Here is a 16,576-nt window from a genome sequence, read left to right on the forward strand (position 1 = left end):
AGGGCTCCTCCTGCTGGGGAGCCCTTTGCAACCACTACATTGACCTCAGGGGAAACAGACCCAGCTGTTACTGTTGACACTTCATCATAAGCATGGGATCAGTCTTTCCAGGAATTATCACTTGTAATTCCTGACAATGCAGCAGGGCCTGGGATGTAACTTTTAACAAGACTTCACAGAAGGTTTGAGGTTGATGGAGGGGGAGTGCATATGCACAGTAGCTTGCAACTGAGGCATGCATGGCTCAGGCCATCTTCAGAGTGTCTTGGTAGCCCAGCTCCCGGTCTTATTCCTGCTTTGTCTGGGGCAACTTAGCTAACACCTCGCTCCCTGCTCCCTGTATTCTGCTTCTACCCCCAGAGAGAGTAGAAAGATTTCCCTCACACTAGTCCTTGGGCTGTGCAAAGTGTGGTCCAAGGACTGGCAGTATCAGCATCACCTAGAAAGTTATGAGAAATGCAGAATCATAGGCCCTGCCCTAGACCCACTGAAATATAATCTGTATTTTAATAAGGCTTCTAGGCAATTTGTAAGAACATTAAAGTTTAATAAGTTATTCTAGTCTAAGACTTGCCTCTCGCACCTTCATTTCCTATTTCAGATTTGAACTCTACCTGGGAGGACTGACTATGGGGACTTTTTTTTTTTTTTTTTTTCGGGGAAAACTCCACCCTCATAGTGCTTGTGGACTTTTGGGCTCGACAAGACACTGACACAACCCCAACACCACTACATAGTCTCAAATCCAAGCTGATCAGTTTAGAAAAATGGTCATTATGTGGCATAAAAAGCCCAATCCAGGTAGGGGTTAAGCCTGTTCCTTTTTTTTTTCAATTTTTTTAAAATTATAAAAGTAACATTAAAATATTAACATTTAAGACAAAAGTGAATTTTATATAAGTTGGTATTACCTTCTCATCCTTCTCTACATACATATATATTTAATTTTTACATATTTGATTTAATATTTAATGATTCAATTTTATATTCTACATTTGTATTCAATATTACACTGAGATAGGCTTCCATTCTGCTATTCTTTTTTTCTTTCCCATAGCCTGTATTTGCTCATTCTTATATCACTGAGATAATTAATGTTAAAAACTTGATTCACATTTTTGCATACCTTTCTCCATCCTCATGCAAATATATGCACACATGTATATGCCATTTTTTTTGGGTCAGTTTCTCTTTTCTTACAAAATAAATTATATTAAGCATTTGTATCAGGTTGTTTTTTTTCCCCCTTAACCATTATGGTAGTCTCTCCAGGTCAGTAGGCACAGAGATAACTCCTAATAGCTGCATAATATTCCTTAGTATGGATGTATTATAACTGATGCAACTCTTTTCTCTTACTAATGAACATTCAGGTTGCTCTGGTCATATGTTTCCTTACACAAAGGGTCTTATGTATTCCATAATTTTACCTCTAAAGACAGATGCCTGTAAGTAATATTGTTGGGTCAAAGGATATATAGGTTACAGTAAGCTAACTGCTGTAATAAATAGACCCTAGAATATATCGTCTTTCAAACATAATAAAAGTAAAATAGTCCACATTAGTTCCAGGTACTCAGAGGTCTCTGCTACACATAATCACTCCGGGGTTCAGGCCACAGGAGCTTGCTACCTTTGACAAGTGAATGTAGTGTCATAACTGAGCTAGGACTCAGTTGTCTCCTACAGAAGAATCTGGAAAATGTAGTGTAGGTGTGCCCAGAACAAGAGGAAACAATTTTTTTGAATAGTTAGTTTCTGCTACAAAGGGTCAATGAATACTTAATTTAAATATCTATTACCAAGTTGCTTTTGCAAATGGTGGTGACAGTTTACATTCCCACTAGCAATATGTGAAAGAGTCCGTAATCTGGAATCCTTGCCAGTGCTGGATGGTATCATTCTTTAAATCTTTCCAAATCTATTGGATGAATAATTGTATTGCTTTAATTTGCATTTTCTTGATTATTACTGGTTGTCTTTTCATAAGTTTAACAGTCATCTGGTTAATTCATTTCTTTCCTACCTGTTCTGTGTTCCCTTTTGTCTCCTTTCTTGCCTTCTTTTGGATGATGGTGATGATGATGATTGTTATTTTTGAGACAGAGTCTCTGTTCTGTTGCCCAGGCTGGAGTGCAGTGGAATGATCTCAGCTCAGTGAAACCTTGTCTTCTCAGATTTAAGCAATTCTTGTGCCTTGGCCTCCCGAGTAGCTGGAATTACAGGCATGTACCACCCACGCCTTGCTAATTTTTATATTTTTAGTAGAGACGGGGTTTTGCCATGTTGGCCAGGCTGGTCTTGAACTCCTGGCCTCAAGTGATCTACCCACCTCAGTCTCCCAAAGTGCTGGGATTACAGGCGTGAACCACCACACCCAGCCTGGATTATTTTTTGTTATTCTTTTTACCTCTTTTAGTTTGCTAATCTTACATTTCGTTTTTGTACTCTTTTAGAGGTTATCCTAGAATTTAAACATAGCTCCTAGACTTTTGAAAGTCGAATGTAATGTTTCAGGTTGGGTCTCCCAGGAGACAGACTTTGAGGTGTAGTTATTGTTCAGAAGGTTTACTGGGGAAATGTTCTTGGCTTAACACCAGTGGAAGGGAAGGAAAGGAAGCGGGTTTGTTAAAGGGAGAAGTTGGGTTGTGCTGCAATTAGAATGAAAGACTAAAGCGCTCTCCAGGGAAGCTTGGAAGTGGGGATGGCTTTTCAGCATTGTCTTGAGTTTGGGTGAGGGGCCAGGCTTTTATATCCACACATTAAGCAGTTATTGGATGTAGGCTGCCTTGGGAAGGAGGCATGTCACTGGGCAAGGTGGCCCTTTTCAGCTGATGGCAACTCATAAGGAGAGGTGACAGCTGAGGGAGTAAGTCCCTAAGTCTTGAAGGGGAGGTCTGACTGGCATGGGTTAGATTACACTACATGTAAAACAGTACTTTTACCTCCACCCAAGCGATTCAAAGACCTTAGAACACTTTAACTTCATTTGACTTCTGATTTGTATTACTGTTGTCATTTATATTTTTTCTGTGTATATTTTAACTCCCTTGACATGATTATTATAGTTTTTACATTATATATTCTTTTATGTTTACCCACATACCTTTTCTGTGGCTCTTAATTCTTTCTGCATTTCTAAGCTCCATTTGAGATCCTTTTCATCTTCTCAAAGAACCTGCTTTAGAATTTCCTTTGGTACAGATCTACTGGCAATACATTATTTCAATGTTTCTTTATCTTAAAACATCTTTATTTTACTCTTTCTTTAGGGATATTTTCACCGGTATAGACTTCCAGGCTGGCAATTATTTCCTTTCCTCTGAAAATGACATTATATTGCCTTGATTCTTGAAGTTTATTTTCTCTGGATGTAGAATTCTTGGTTGATAGCTTTCTATTCCAGCACTTTCAGTGTTTTACCAATGTCTCTGGTATCTTAGTTTCAAGTGAGAAGTTCATGATATTTTGAATCACGTTTAGCCATGTGTTTTGTATTCTTTTCTCTGGTTGTTATCAAGATTTTCTCTTTATCTTTGGTATTCAGCAGTTTGAGTCTGATGATATTGATGTCATTTTATGTGTGTATGTCCTGCTCATGAATCACTGAGTTTCTTGAGTCTGTAAATGTATGTGTGTCACTAAATTTGGAAAAAAATTGGAAATTATTTCTTCATTTTTTATGTCCTATTGTCTCTTCTTCTTCTTCTGGGATCCAGTTATATGTATGTTGGACATTTTGATATCATCCCACAGGTATTCAAAGCTCTTAGCTAGAATCTGCCTTGTGGTTTTGTGCTTTGGGTGTTAGCCAGAGATTTGTGCTGTTTAAACACAGACGTTGTGACTGTATCCTTTCTGAGACTTCCCTCTCCCTTCCAGTGGCTGATTATCGTAAACTCTGTCTTCTGCTTTTTTCAAGCCAGTGCGGTAGAGGTGTGCTGTTGGAGTTCTATCAGAACCACAGTGTGCAGCACCGACTTTGGCCTACACTCAGGCAAAATGCTGTAAAAATGGGCAACTCACCCCGTACTGTTCCTTTTTTCCAAGTGTCTACTTTCTTTCACAATTTACCTGTGTTTGTTCACTTTCCAATGTCATCAGGTTTTTATTTTTTCTAATTTTGTCCAGAGTTTATAGTTGTGATATGTGGGAAATCTGGGTATGGTAGCAGCTACTTTACCATATTGGAAGTGGAAACTCAGCTGTTCTTTTTTTCAGCAGTTTGCAAGCATCATTCCATTGTCTCCTGGCTTTGTGAAGCATGTTCACTATGTACTGGTTTCAATCTCAAGGAAGGACTCTAAACACTGCACTAGTTTCAATTCACTTGCATGAATCTGGTAACACAAGAAATTAAGTGAAGCAACTTTTTTACTCACAGATAGGCAGCAGAGGACAATAGAAACCTAGGATTCACGATGAGCTGGTTCCCTAAGGCTCAGGAAATCTGCCCAGGGAGGATGGATTTATCCCACTTTTCGCCACAGCTGAGGGTCCCTGAAAATGTGTTCCACTTTGAGTTTTATACCAGAGGAAACTGGACTCACTGTGCTACAGTGTTGCAGGAGATCTTGTTCCAGGAGGGACTGGAACAGAGCCCAGGCTGTTCTGGCTAGTTCTTCCTTATCTCAGACCATTGCATTCCCAGCATATTCTATAGTTATTCTAGAGAATTGTAAGCGAAAAAAGAAAGTAAGAATTGGTCACCAATGTCATCTGGGGGCATGTCCAGTAAGCTTCAGTTATTTCTGTTGGGAATTCAGCTGTCAGTCTTATTGTCACTCTATTAAAGGTAATGTGTCCCTCCACCGCTGTCCCATCTGCTTTTAGGATTTTCTCTTTTTTTTTGACCTTCAAAATTTTACTGTGTTTATTAAGATTTGGATTTCCCACAGCCTGGCTATTTTCTTCTGGCCTATCTTCCATATAACCATTATCTTTTTAACTGCTGCTAAGCCCCACTCTTGAATTTTTAATTCCAATTGTTGTATTTTTCTGTTCTAGCATTTATACTTGATCCTTTTTAAAAAGTTTACAGTTTGATATTTTTCATTTCATCATAAAATATCTTGAACAAATTAATCTCAATTACTTTATAATCTGTGAAACTCAAATGTCTTGATTTTGTGTTAGTCTGTTTCTATTGTCTATTCTTTTCTGTTGGTTTTTGGTTATTTGATCTCATCTCCTAGCATGCTTAGACATGCATATAAGAACTGTAGAGCTAATTTGAAGTTATGTATGATGTTACATTTTTCCAGAGGACCTGTTTTGTGTCTGGCATGAAGTTAACCCAGGGGCAGATCACCTTGATCAGACCTGGGATTGAGATGATTTGAAGGTAGGCTTCAGATTCTGTGAGGTTGGATTAATTTTTGTTCAACATTATGCCTAGGGTATAGCCAGTGGGAGTCCCAACTGAAAGCATAATGTGGTTACCAGGGCACCTTCTCTTTGGTGATCTCGGAACTCCAATTTTTGCTTCCCTCCCCACCTGAGACCATCAATGCTCTGTCTAGTCTTTCAGCTGCCACTTTCTGCTCAGGCTTTCAACCTTTTAGCTATTGCTTTGAAACCTGTGAACACCAAGAGGGCAAAAGCAGTGGTGAATATTGGACTCAATTCTCTGCAGTTTTCTCTCCAGGAATGTGGCTCCTCAAGTCTTCCTCAGCTTGGTAGGTCTCTGAAGCCAACAAATACATTTTACAAAGTATCTAGTCCAGGTGTTCTAGTTGTTTTCAGTGGGAAGGTGAGCATTTAACAAGCATTGCCACCATTGCCAGAAGTGGAGATCATCAGTTTTTTTTTTTTTTTTTCTCATGAAGGGATTTAGTGTCATGAAGGGAATTTTATTTTCTCGTGAGGGATTTTTACATGAGAAAAAAAATTTGTTAATGTTCAAAGCTTATTATGAGAACAAAAGAGAATAAAAAGGAGAAGATACAGGATGACTGTTCCTCGGTATCCTTGGACAATTGGTCCCAGGATCCCTGCAGATACCAAAATCTGTATGTGCTTAACTCCCCTACATAAAATGGCATAGTATTTGCATGTAGCCTGTGTACGAACATCTTCCTGTTTACTTTAAATCATCTCTAGGTTATTTAGGATACCGAGTATAATGTAAATGCTGTATATATAGCTATTATACTATATTATTTTACAGTTTGTATTTTAAACAATTATTTTTCTTGAATTTTTTTTTGAGCCTTGATTGGTTAAATGCACAGATGCAGAACTCATGAATATGGAGGGCTGACTGTGTACCTTCAGTGTCCATGAATTGCATCAACATTTTATTTTATGAAAATATACCTCTGCTTTATATTATTTCTCTGTCAGCAAGGTATTGCTGTTTTTATGTGATCCTTTATAGCATAGGGGAAGGCTCTAGAATCTTACTGTTGTATATAAAAGGGGAACAGTTCTCACTGCAGGGTTCTCGTGTGGGAAGAATAAAGTAGCCATCAGGCTAACAGCTTTCCTAGCACAGGCTGCCATAACTGCATAACCAGATCTAATCTGTCATAACAACTCAAGTCATAATGCATCTCCTACAATGGCTGAGTTGTTTACAGGATTGTAGTTTGAGGTAGCAGAGGTTGTGTTCACGGCAGAGGAAAAGGTCATATGTATTCCCAGCCCAAGTGGCCTAATTCCTTATCACCAGGCATGAGACTCAGTGATCACGGCGGAGCCACCACCTTCGCTGTGACACTCCTGTTATACCCTGTCTGCTCATCCTATCCATCCATAATCCTGGACTCCCCTGCTTTTGGCTTCATCTACCTATTTCTTCACCGTTTCATTCTCCCACCTGTTGCCTTTTGCTGCTAAACCCACATCTTCATCCCCTTAGTTCCACTGCCTATGTCAGGGAGAGAGAAGGGAGCAGGGTCTCAAGAAAAACAGTGTGTGATAATGAGGTACACAGAGCGCTTGTGCCTGTGATGTCTTCATTAGAAGGAACATAGGGGAAGACCTGGGGGCATAACAAATCTTGGGCTTCCTCACTGCAGCCTGCAACTGACATGACAGTGATCTTGTCGATTGCATCAGCAGCCTTTAGGAAAAGTATAAAAATGTTCTCACCAGCAGATTAATAGCTTCTTCAGCTTCTCTATCCCTCCTCCTGTTTAGAGGTTAACTGTGAAAAGTTAAGAACCCTTTAGCAGGCTTTTTGGAAAATCCAGACTCTGGGATACTCGGAACAGTTTGGTTTCTTTAACAAATAAATTGCAAGGGAAAATATTGAGGAAGATCTATAGATGGAAAAAAGACAGAAAAGAAATAAATCAGTTATTAGGCATTATTTGGATTCTTATTGAAACAAATATATGGTTAAAGTAGTATGACATTTATTAGACAAATTAGAAATTTAAACATTAGCTGGACATTTGATATTAAAGAATTGATATTAAGCTTTTAAATGTGATAGTGATATATAGTTAGATCTTACAAATGTGAATCCTTTGAGAAACACATAGAAAATATTGATGGATGAAATGAAATAATTTTGGGGATGGACTTTGAAATAATAGGATTGGGAAGAGTGGGTGGGGGTCTAGGTGAAACAAAATTGTCCACGAATTGATAGTTGTAGAATCTGAATAAAGAGAACATAGGGGTTTATTATACTATTTTGTCTACTTTTGCATATCTTTGAAGTTTTTCATAATAAAAAAAATCTCTGTATTTCTGGACAACTTTGCAGAAAGAATCCCCAACAACTAATAATACAATTCAAAACCCTGTCCATCCCATTTGCATAAGAGTCCCCAAATGAGGTCTCTAGCATAAAGAAGCTTCCAGGTCTAAAGAACATAGCACATATTGTGGGGTGGATCTTCAATTTTGCAGAAAATGTGTGTTGGCCTGGAGCCTATTCTCTTTTAGGTTTAGTGCTTGCAAGAGATCATCCAGATTATTCTATTTGTGTGTGTGTGTGTGTGTGTGTGTGTGTGTGTCTGTCTAATACCTACTTTAGTGCCTTTGAAATGGGGTTTCACCACATGCTACAAGATTATCCCCCTTGTTTATAGAAGAGTCCTGGTCCCGAATATTCCAGACAGAGCATGAGTGGATGAAATGGAGTTTCATAGGATTTGTCTTCACATAGATAATATTAGCTGAATCCATACTTGGTGTCAGGTGTTAAACTTAGTATTTTACATGCAGTATTTCCTGAAATGTTCACAATTACTCTATAGAGAATTATACATTTTTTTTTTTTTTTGAGAAAAGAAAATGGAAGCTTAGAGAGTTGACATAACTTCTCCAAGGTCACAAAAATAGAAATTAAGATACAGAACCAGCTGGGGCTTGAAATCTAGGTTGCTTGACCCCTAAGGCTGAACTCTGCCATGAATTTTATAGTTCTTCAGTTTATTGCAGATTAAATTAACTGATCCTGGGAAACATAGGCAAAGGTTAAAAAAAAAGGTTAAAATAAAAACAAATGAAAAGCCAAATGCCAAAGCTCTAAAGACATCTTCAGGTTTGCTAGAATTTAAAGGTATCTTATGGGGATGGGCCAAATGAAGTGGTTGCCATTCTGGGAGTGACCTTCCATAAAGCTTTCTGGAATCTGCTTCAGAGGACCTCACAACTGCATGTGATACAAATATTTTCTTCTCTTTCTTGGCCATTGAAGGCACAGGACAGATGGACTTTCCTGAGCCACAGGAGTTTGCAACCCTGGTGATGACCTGAGATCTTGTTTTCCACGGGTGCTGTTACACTGCTATTGGAAGAACACCAGGAGAGGCTCAGCTTCTTGACAGACTGTCAGCGTAAGGCTTTCTCCTGGGCATGAGACAGTGGCCAAGGTGAGTTTAGGAGGGAAATAGAGCAGCCTTTTGTGAAGGGCTCCAGTGTCTCCTAGGTTAGCTTCATTTTCCAGATGGTTGGGGAAACATAAAGCCTGGGAAAGACAAACTGCCCTCCATGGTGGAGGTGGGAGGAATTTTGTAATGCAAATAAAGCCCCAAGATGGAGAATAATTTAAATGCATCCCATCCTAGAAAATTCTCTAAGGCTTATTTCACAGTGCTCCAAGTATGCTCATTATTTTTGAATTATTTCCAAGGGACCTGGTAGAAGACTAAAAGAAGCCTGTAATTATGTGACTATTGCCGTAGGATGTTGGTTTGTCTATGAACTTGCAGTCTTGGATAGTGATACCATTGAGAGGAACTCTAAAACTGGAGCTTGCCAAGGTCAAAATCACTTGGAAATATGCACCATGCTGGAGTGGCTGCAGAATAGACTTCAGAAGGAGATATCCATTCCAAAGACCTAGTATGTGAAATACTTGCCATAAAGCATATCAGCTGTTTGTTGCTGTCTTGAGGTCACTGGACTAAAGTCAAGCACCGGGGGTAAAGAGAAGGTCATTTTCTAAGAAATGCTCAGATCTCTATGAGGAGCAACACACATCAGCAAATGAAATTCTATTGCCCCGTAAACTATTTGTTGGCAGAGGCTCTTCCTCCAAGGGGTGGAACTAGAGACTCAGAACTAATACTCACTCTCCTCCCTGCTCTTGGTATCCAGCTGTTTGGCAGGGCACCTGTTCACAGGAACCCCAGTGATTTCACTAGAGAGCAAACATTAGGAGGGCAATGGGATTTGCTCTTTTTTTTCCCCACCAGAGAGAGGGAGATAAAAAATCTCCTAGGGATTCTTTCAGGATTATTAAGGCGAAAGTTTTAAGCACTGCCTTTACAAGATGGGACTCTCTACAAAATAATTCTGTTGTTAACAGTGATTCTGGGTGCTTCTTGGTTCTCTGACTCCTCCATTAATGTGTTTACTCAGAGGAAAATTCAGAGAGCATATTTCTTCCTTCTTGCCACCTTTTCGTTTTAGTTCAATTGCTTATTTTGCCCAATGACTGATACCACAGAAGAGTTATTTATTTATTTATTTATTTTTATTAAGATCTTTAAAAAATTTATTATTATACTTTAAGTTCTAGGGTACATGTGCACAACATGCAGGTTTGTTACATATGTATACATGTGCCATGTTGGTGTGCTGCACCCATTAACTTGTCATTTACATTAGATATATCTCCTAATGCTATCCCTCCCCCTTCCCCCACTCCATGACAGGCCCTAGTGTGTGATGTTCCCCACCCTGTGTCCAAGTGTTCTCATTTTTCAGTTCCCACCTATGAGTGAGAACATGTGGTGTTTGGTCTGTCCTTGCAATAGTTTGTTCAGAATGATGATTTCCAGCTTCATTCATGTCCCTACAAAGGACACAAACTCATCCTTTTTTATGGCTGCATAGTATTCCTTGTACATATGTGCCACATTTTCTTAATCCAGTCTGTCATTGATAGACATTTGGGTTGGTTCCAAGTCTTTGCTATTGTGAATAGTGCTGCAATAAACATATGTGTGCATGTGTCTTTATAGCAGCATGATTTATAATCCTTTGGGTAGATGCCCAGTAATGGGATGGCTGGGTCAAATGGTATTTCTAGTTCTAGATCCTTGAGGAATCGCCACACCGTATTCCACAATGGTTGAACTAGTTTACAGTCCCACCAACAGTGTAAAAGTGTTCCTATTTCTCCACATCCTCTTCAGCACCTGTTGTTTCCTGACTTTTTAATGATCACCATTCTAACTGATATGAGATGGTATCTCATTGTGGCTTTGATTTGCAGAAGAATACAGTTTTAATGAAAACAGAGCTTTTAAGAGAAGTTGTGAATTTCTCTGTTCGTGTGGACTATCCCATAACTCTGCCTGGGTCTCTTGAATTCATATGCAAATAATTTATTGAGACAGTGCTCTCGGGAGAACAGGTAAGGAAGGGGAAGAACCAGGACAGGGAACAGGAAGAAGCCATTCACATTGCTGTGGCTGTATAACAAATTACCACAAAACTTAATGGCTTAAAACTATGGCATCACTTACTTTGCCTGCAAATCTATAATTTGGGCAGAAATCCATGTGTACAGCTTGTTTCTGCTCTAGTTGGCATCAGCTGGAGCAGCTCAAGGAATAGGGGTGGGATTGTATAAGAGACTCATGCACTCTTATGTCTGGTGGTGGAGTCTGGCTGTAGGGTGATGCCTCAGCTGGGGCTGTCAGCAGGAACATCTAAATGTGGCCTCTCCACAGAACATAATATTGAGAGAAAACAAATGTGGTAAAATGATACCATTTTCAATATGATACTGCATATAGAAATTTAATAAACAGCCCACTGTTATTTATTTATAAATCCATGTATAAGTAGTAAAAGTATGAAACTATGACTAGATACACAATAACCTCAAAATAATTATATATGGGTGATATGGTTTGGGTGTGTCCCCACTCAAATCTCATCTTGAATTGTAACTCCAACAATTTCCATGTGTTGTGGGAGGAACCCAATGGGAGGTGATTGAATTATGGGGGTGGGGCTTTCCCATATTATTCTCGTGAGATTGAATATGTCTCACGAGATCTGATGGTTTTATAAAGGGGAGTTCCCCTGAACAAGCTCCCTTCTCTTGTCTGCCATCATGTGAGATGTGCCTTTCACCTTCTGCCATGATTGTGAGGCCTCTCCAGCCATGTGGAACTGTAAGTCCAGTAAACCTCTTTCTTTTGTGAATTGCCCAGCCATGGGTATGTCTTTTATCAGAAGCATGAAAACAAATACACTGGAGGATTATAGAGGCTTGAACTTCATCTGTGATATTTTATGTGTCTAAGAAAGATCAGAATCAAATATGATAAACTATTAACATCTGTTATGTGTGGATGAAGACTCTTTCTACATACTATTTTTTTCTTTTTTTATTATTTTTTAATATACAGACAGGGTCTTGCTTTGTTACCCAGGCTGGTTTTGAACTCCTGAACTCAAGCGATCCTCCTGCCTCTGCCTCCCAAAATGCTGGGATTACAGGTTTGAGCCACCATGCTTGGATCAAATTTTTCTTCTTATAAAGGAAAAATTGGCGGAAGTAAGAACATCTTTTCAATTAGAGATGTTTACATTTGTACCACCTTAAAAAAGGCGGTAGTGTTGATGTAAAAACAAAACAATGTAGAATGAATTAAAAAATATGAAATAATGGAATGTATGGAAGTTAGAAATGAGTCGGAGGTTAGAAATTTGTAATGAAGTTACGCAGGGTGGTGCACAGATACTACAAAATACAACTTTTCTCGGATATGGAGGGAAATAAGATAAAGATTAAAACGATGTGGGGTAGGGTAGAGATGGAGGCCAGAGGAATGAGAAGAGCGAACATGATCATTGGTGCTGTTGAGGAAGAGCTCACCCTCCATGTTGCACAAAAGGGGCCATCAGAGATGTAATAAGCAGAAAGTTTCCTGAGGCAAAGAAAGTCTTGAATGTAGATGGAAAGGACTCACAGAGGTCCTGATATGGTCCAAGAAAAGAGGTCTACCCTTAGACTCCCCCTTTGTCTTTTGAATTGTGAGGCTAAAGAAAGCTCTTTAAGCATCTGGGTTCAAAATTAGTCTACAAAGGAACAAAAATCAGGCTGGCCTCAGAGTTCCCCCTAGAGAACTAAAGAAGCTGATGCCCACCTACAGAGTTTTGAAGATTAAGAATTGGGGACGTCACAACCCAAGAATTGCGTTGATTTGTGAAGACAATATTACAAATTCTGCAATATGCCAAGCTGTACACAACTGGAAAAATTACTCAAAGTTTTACTCCAGCCAACTGAAGGATTAAGGACTTGGAAACCATGATGTAAAAAGATTTACAAACAGCTTTTTATTCTGTTTAGATTCCATAATAAAAAAAATCTAATTATATTAGGTATTTTCAAATGGATTTATAACCCAGGGGCAAAAAAAGCTAGGGTCTGTAACCCTTCCATTAGTTGTTGTTGTTGGTTTTTGCTCTTTTCCATCAGTTGTTATTGTTGGGTTTTGCTATTTTTTCAGAATCAGGAAATACTTTTTTTTGGGTAATATTCGTTACCCCATGGGTCAGATGGAATCACCTTCTACTTAAAACAATACAACCTACTTCTTTTCTAGTACAAAAAAAGGGCCTGCAATATTTAAATGACAGGGCATTGTGTTTGTAGAATTACTAAACCCAGAAAGTATTTTTTTTATCCCTCCATTGAAACTGATTTTTATTCAGCAATACAAAAAAATTGCATTGACAAAGAACTTGAGTAATAATTTTATGCTTCTAAGAACTCATTTTGAATGACCTGAGTATATAGGGTTTTTTGTAATTATGAAAAATGAATAACCTACCAGTGGCAGATATAATCTGTGATTAAAACCTCTTTATAACATCTTCCAACTAGGAATTGTGAATGACTCTTCTTGGGTTAATTGTACTTAAAATCAGAATATGTAATATAATCTTAACCATGTTAAATTATGCATAGAAAAAAAATTTAAAGAAATAAAATAGTAAATGAGGATATCTGAGTCATGAGATTCTGGGTGATTTTAATTTCTTTGTGTATTTGTATATTTATAATAAACTGTATATTTCTTGTCACAAAAATGAACGCTATTATGAAAATCAGCATGTACAATTTTACCTATGCCATATGATAAAATTATGTGAATATTACACATGAGGAGAAGATTGAGGGGTTCACTGTTGTGTTAAATGAACAAGACAAGTCTTTGGATGTTAGAGCTACAAATGATTTATCTTCTTTTTTTTTTTTTTTAAGATTTTATGTGTGGCAAGACTATATATTTCTTTCCAACTGAAAAAATTATTTTATGAATATACTAAAATAAAATATATTTTATCCAACATAGCAATGCTAAATGGGCATATATAGGAAAGGTATACCATATTTTCTATTTTAAACTCTTTAAAACTCCAGCTGGGCATGGTGGCTCACACCTGTAATCCCAGCATTTTGGGAGGCTGAGGCGGGTGGATTGCCTGGGGTCAGGAGTTCGAAACCAGCCTGGCCAACATAGTGAAACCCCGTCTCTACTAAAAATACAAAAATTAGCTGGGCGTGGTGGCAGGCACCTGTAATCTCAGCTACTAGGGAGGCTGAGGCAGGAGAATCACTTGAGCCCGGGAGGCAGAGGTTGCAGTGAGCCACGATTGTGCCATTGCACTCCGGCCTGGGCGACAACAGCAAAACTCCGTCTAAAAATACCAAAAAACTGTAGCCCTCTCCTCTTGCCAATAAGTTGCTTTTAAAATGAATGGCAGTCCAAACAGTGGGCTAATACAATAATTTTAACACAAATAATTATAATAAAGATAACAATATAAATAAATAATAAAGCTCATTTTAATAAACATTATTATTTTAAGTGAAATAACTACAATGAAGTTAGTACTTTTAAATACAAGTATTACAATGAAACAGAAGATCTGAATTTTGGACTTGAAATTCTAAACCACAGGGTTTTAGAGAAGAAAAGACTTCTGAGTTGATATTGTATTTAACTTCCTTATTTGATGGATAAGGAAACTGAGTGGGGAGAGGCGAAATGAGTAGCTCTGAGTTTCACATTAATTTGCACTGGAACTCAGTTCCAGATTCCCTGCACAGTAATTTCTTTTCCCATAACCATGCTTCTAGTGAGGACTGCCTTTGAGTGTGGATACAGAGGAGAGTGACATATGCAAAGGTGAACAGAGACTGTTCACCTGCCCATCTTCCTATGCAAAATAAAATGTGGAGTATTTTTGTGTTTGCAATTATGTGAGGCACCATTTGATTCTCATGTCATAGCTCCATGGCTAAAGCTGCTTGGTGATCATCTTGAAAGGAGGCAGAAAGTCTCCAATGCTGTCCTTGCTCAGAATAATACTACAGAATTTCACTGGAGGAAAATCTATGAACATTCTGCTGAAAGTTAAGTAGCTTCCAGTATTAAACTATCAACATGTATTTAGCTTTCCTTAACTACTTTCTAGATTAAAATCAGTGCAAAATTTACTTCAAAAGATATTTCAGGTTTTACGGAACCCACTAGACTTGCAAAATGATTTTTAAAAATTGACCAAAGAACCCATCTCTGGATTCTAGGATCTGGAAGACAAGAAAGAGAAGAATGATGAAGAAAATGATCTTACGGGCATGGCAGTGGTGGCCTGCTGCTAATAATGATTTCATTTGCAGTGGGCAGGCATCCAAGGGTATTCTGGGCAAGTCTCATTTCCCAAGGCAATGTATTCTAGTCTTATGAGAGCACTGTAGCAATTTTTTTTGAGATACGTTTGAGATTGGACTCTGGCACAAAGTTTTTCTCAATATGAAGCAACGTAATGATATATTTTCTGAAATTTGAGGCTCTCCTTTGATGCAGAAATGATCAGATTTACCGTTTCCACTAGATGGCATTAGAAACTTCTGAAGCCATGAACTAATTACTAGTCACCTTTGTTAGGCTGTAAATTACACCTGCAGGTTTTAAGAGGTAATTGGCAATCGACTATCTGGTGTGTTTTAACTTTGATGCCAGGTACATGGTTAAGACATTGGTATCAGATCTCACCCTTGACATAAATAGCTTCTGGGATTATCGGAATGTCATTCCACATCTCACGTTCCAAGCAAGAGTTTTGAAAGCAACATATACCCTCCCTCACTGTAAATCAAAACCAAGTAATACCAGCTCCTCTTATCCTAGCTAGGCAATCAGTTTAGGGCAAACATATTAGGTAGAAAGGGTAAACGAAAATTTGTTTTCCCAGCATGCAGAGAATTTTTTTTTGTTGGTTTCTTTTGCCATATTTCAAACATGAGGGAGCAAAAACAACAACAGAATCTGAAGATTTATCAGCTTCTCTTAGTGGTGGTTTTAAGAAAACTGGGTCGGTTTTTAAATTATACATGAAAACGTCCGGGATCTAGAATGGATACATGTCCCAGTGTTTCTGAAAAGTCTTTGCCCCTTCAGATGCTCTGTGTAGCTAAACCAGGAAACGGTAGGTTCGGTGTGTGCATGTGCGAATCTTTTTCTTTTCTCAGTGGTGTGTTTCCACGCCTGCCACTGTCGCCACTACCACCATTGCCTGTTCCCTAGCCTGGCTTTCATCATTTCTTCCTGTTGATTGGTGTCACCTCACATGCTTAGAATGTCTGCCTGTCTGTTCAGAGTGTGAACACATTCCTCAGAATGCTGATCTGTTCGTTTCACACCAGTGTCAAAATGACTTATTAAATTCGGCACCTCCTGATACTCAGTGGCTGATGTGTTGCTGTCCAAACAGTAAATGACAATAAGCATATGCAGCTGGTGGGCCTAGCAAACTCATTTAATTTGATAAAAATGTCACTGCAACATGCTTTAAATCGCTGTCCTTTTCATCATTGCTAATTGCTAGCTATAGACCTTTTTTCCTATGCTTAATACAAGTGTTAGAATACTACTCCTTCCAGCCTGATTAAGAATTAAAAAAAAATGTAGAATTCCTTTTCAGTGGCAGCATTATTTCATCAAGAGATGGATTTTGCTCTTAATTAGCCAACATGCCACTAGGGAAGCTTCAGAGTCATGGGTGTGAAACAGCCTCAAGCAGGAGATCAATCTAAAGGAAAAAAATGGTAGCTGGGGAATAATTGGCAGCTCCGGTGAAC

The 16,576-nt window shown here is 38.5% G+C and overlaps 1 long non-coding RNA gene across 3 annotated transcripts in view; it reads left to right on the forward strand.

The window, feature by feature from the left end:
- Nucleotides 1-16,576, forward strand: part of LOC103220145 (uncharacterized) — an 84,929-nt gene that overhangs the window by 56,050 nt on the left and 12,303 nt on the right. For all 3 annotated transcript variants that reach the window (XR_012095336.1, XR_012095335.1, XR_492260.3), the window contains exon 2: nucleotides 8,657-8,831. This is a non-coding gene — a long non-coding RNA (uncharacterized lncRNA). The remainder of the gene's footprint in view (nucleotides 1-8,656; nucleotides 8,832-16,576) is intronic.

Source organism: Chlorocebus sabaeus, chromosome 14, assembly GCF_047675955.1.
Source record: "Chlorocebus sabaeus isolate Y175 chromosome 14, mChlSab1.0.hap1, whole genome shotgun sequence".
In the NCBI taxonomy this organism is placed as follows: domain Eukaryota; kingdom Metazoa; phylum Chordata; class Mammalia; order Primates; family Cercopithecidae; genus Chlorocebus; species Chlorocebus sabaeus.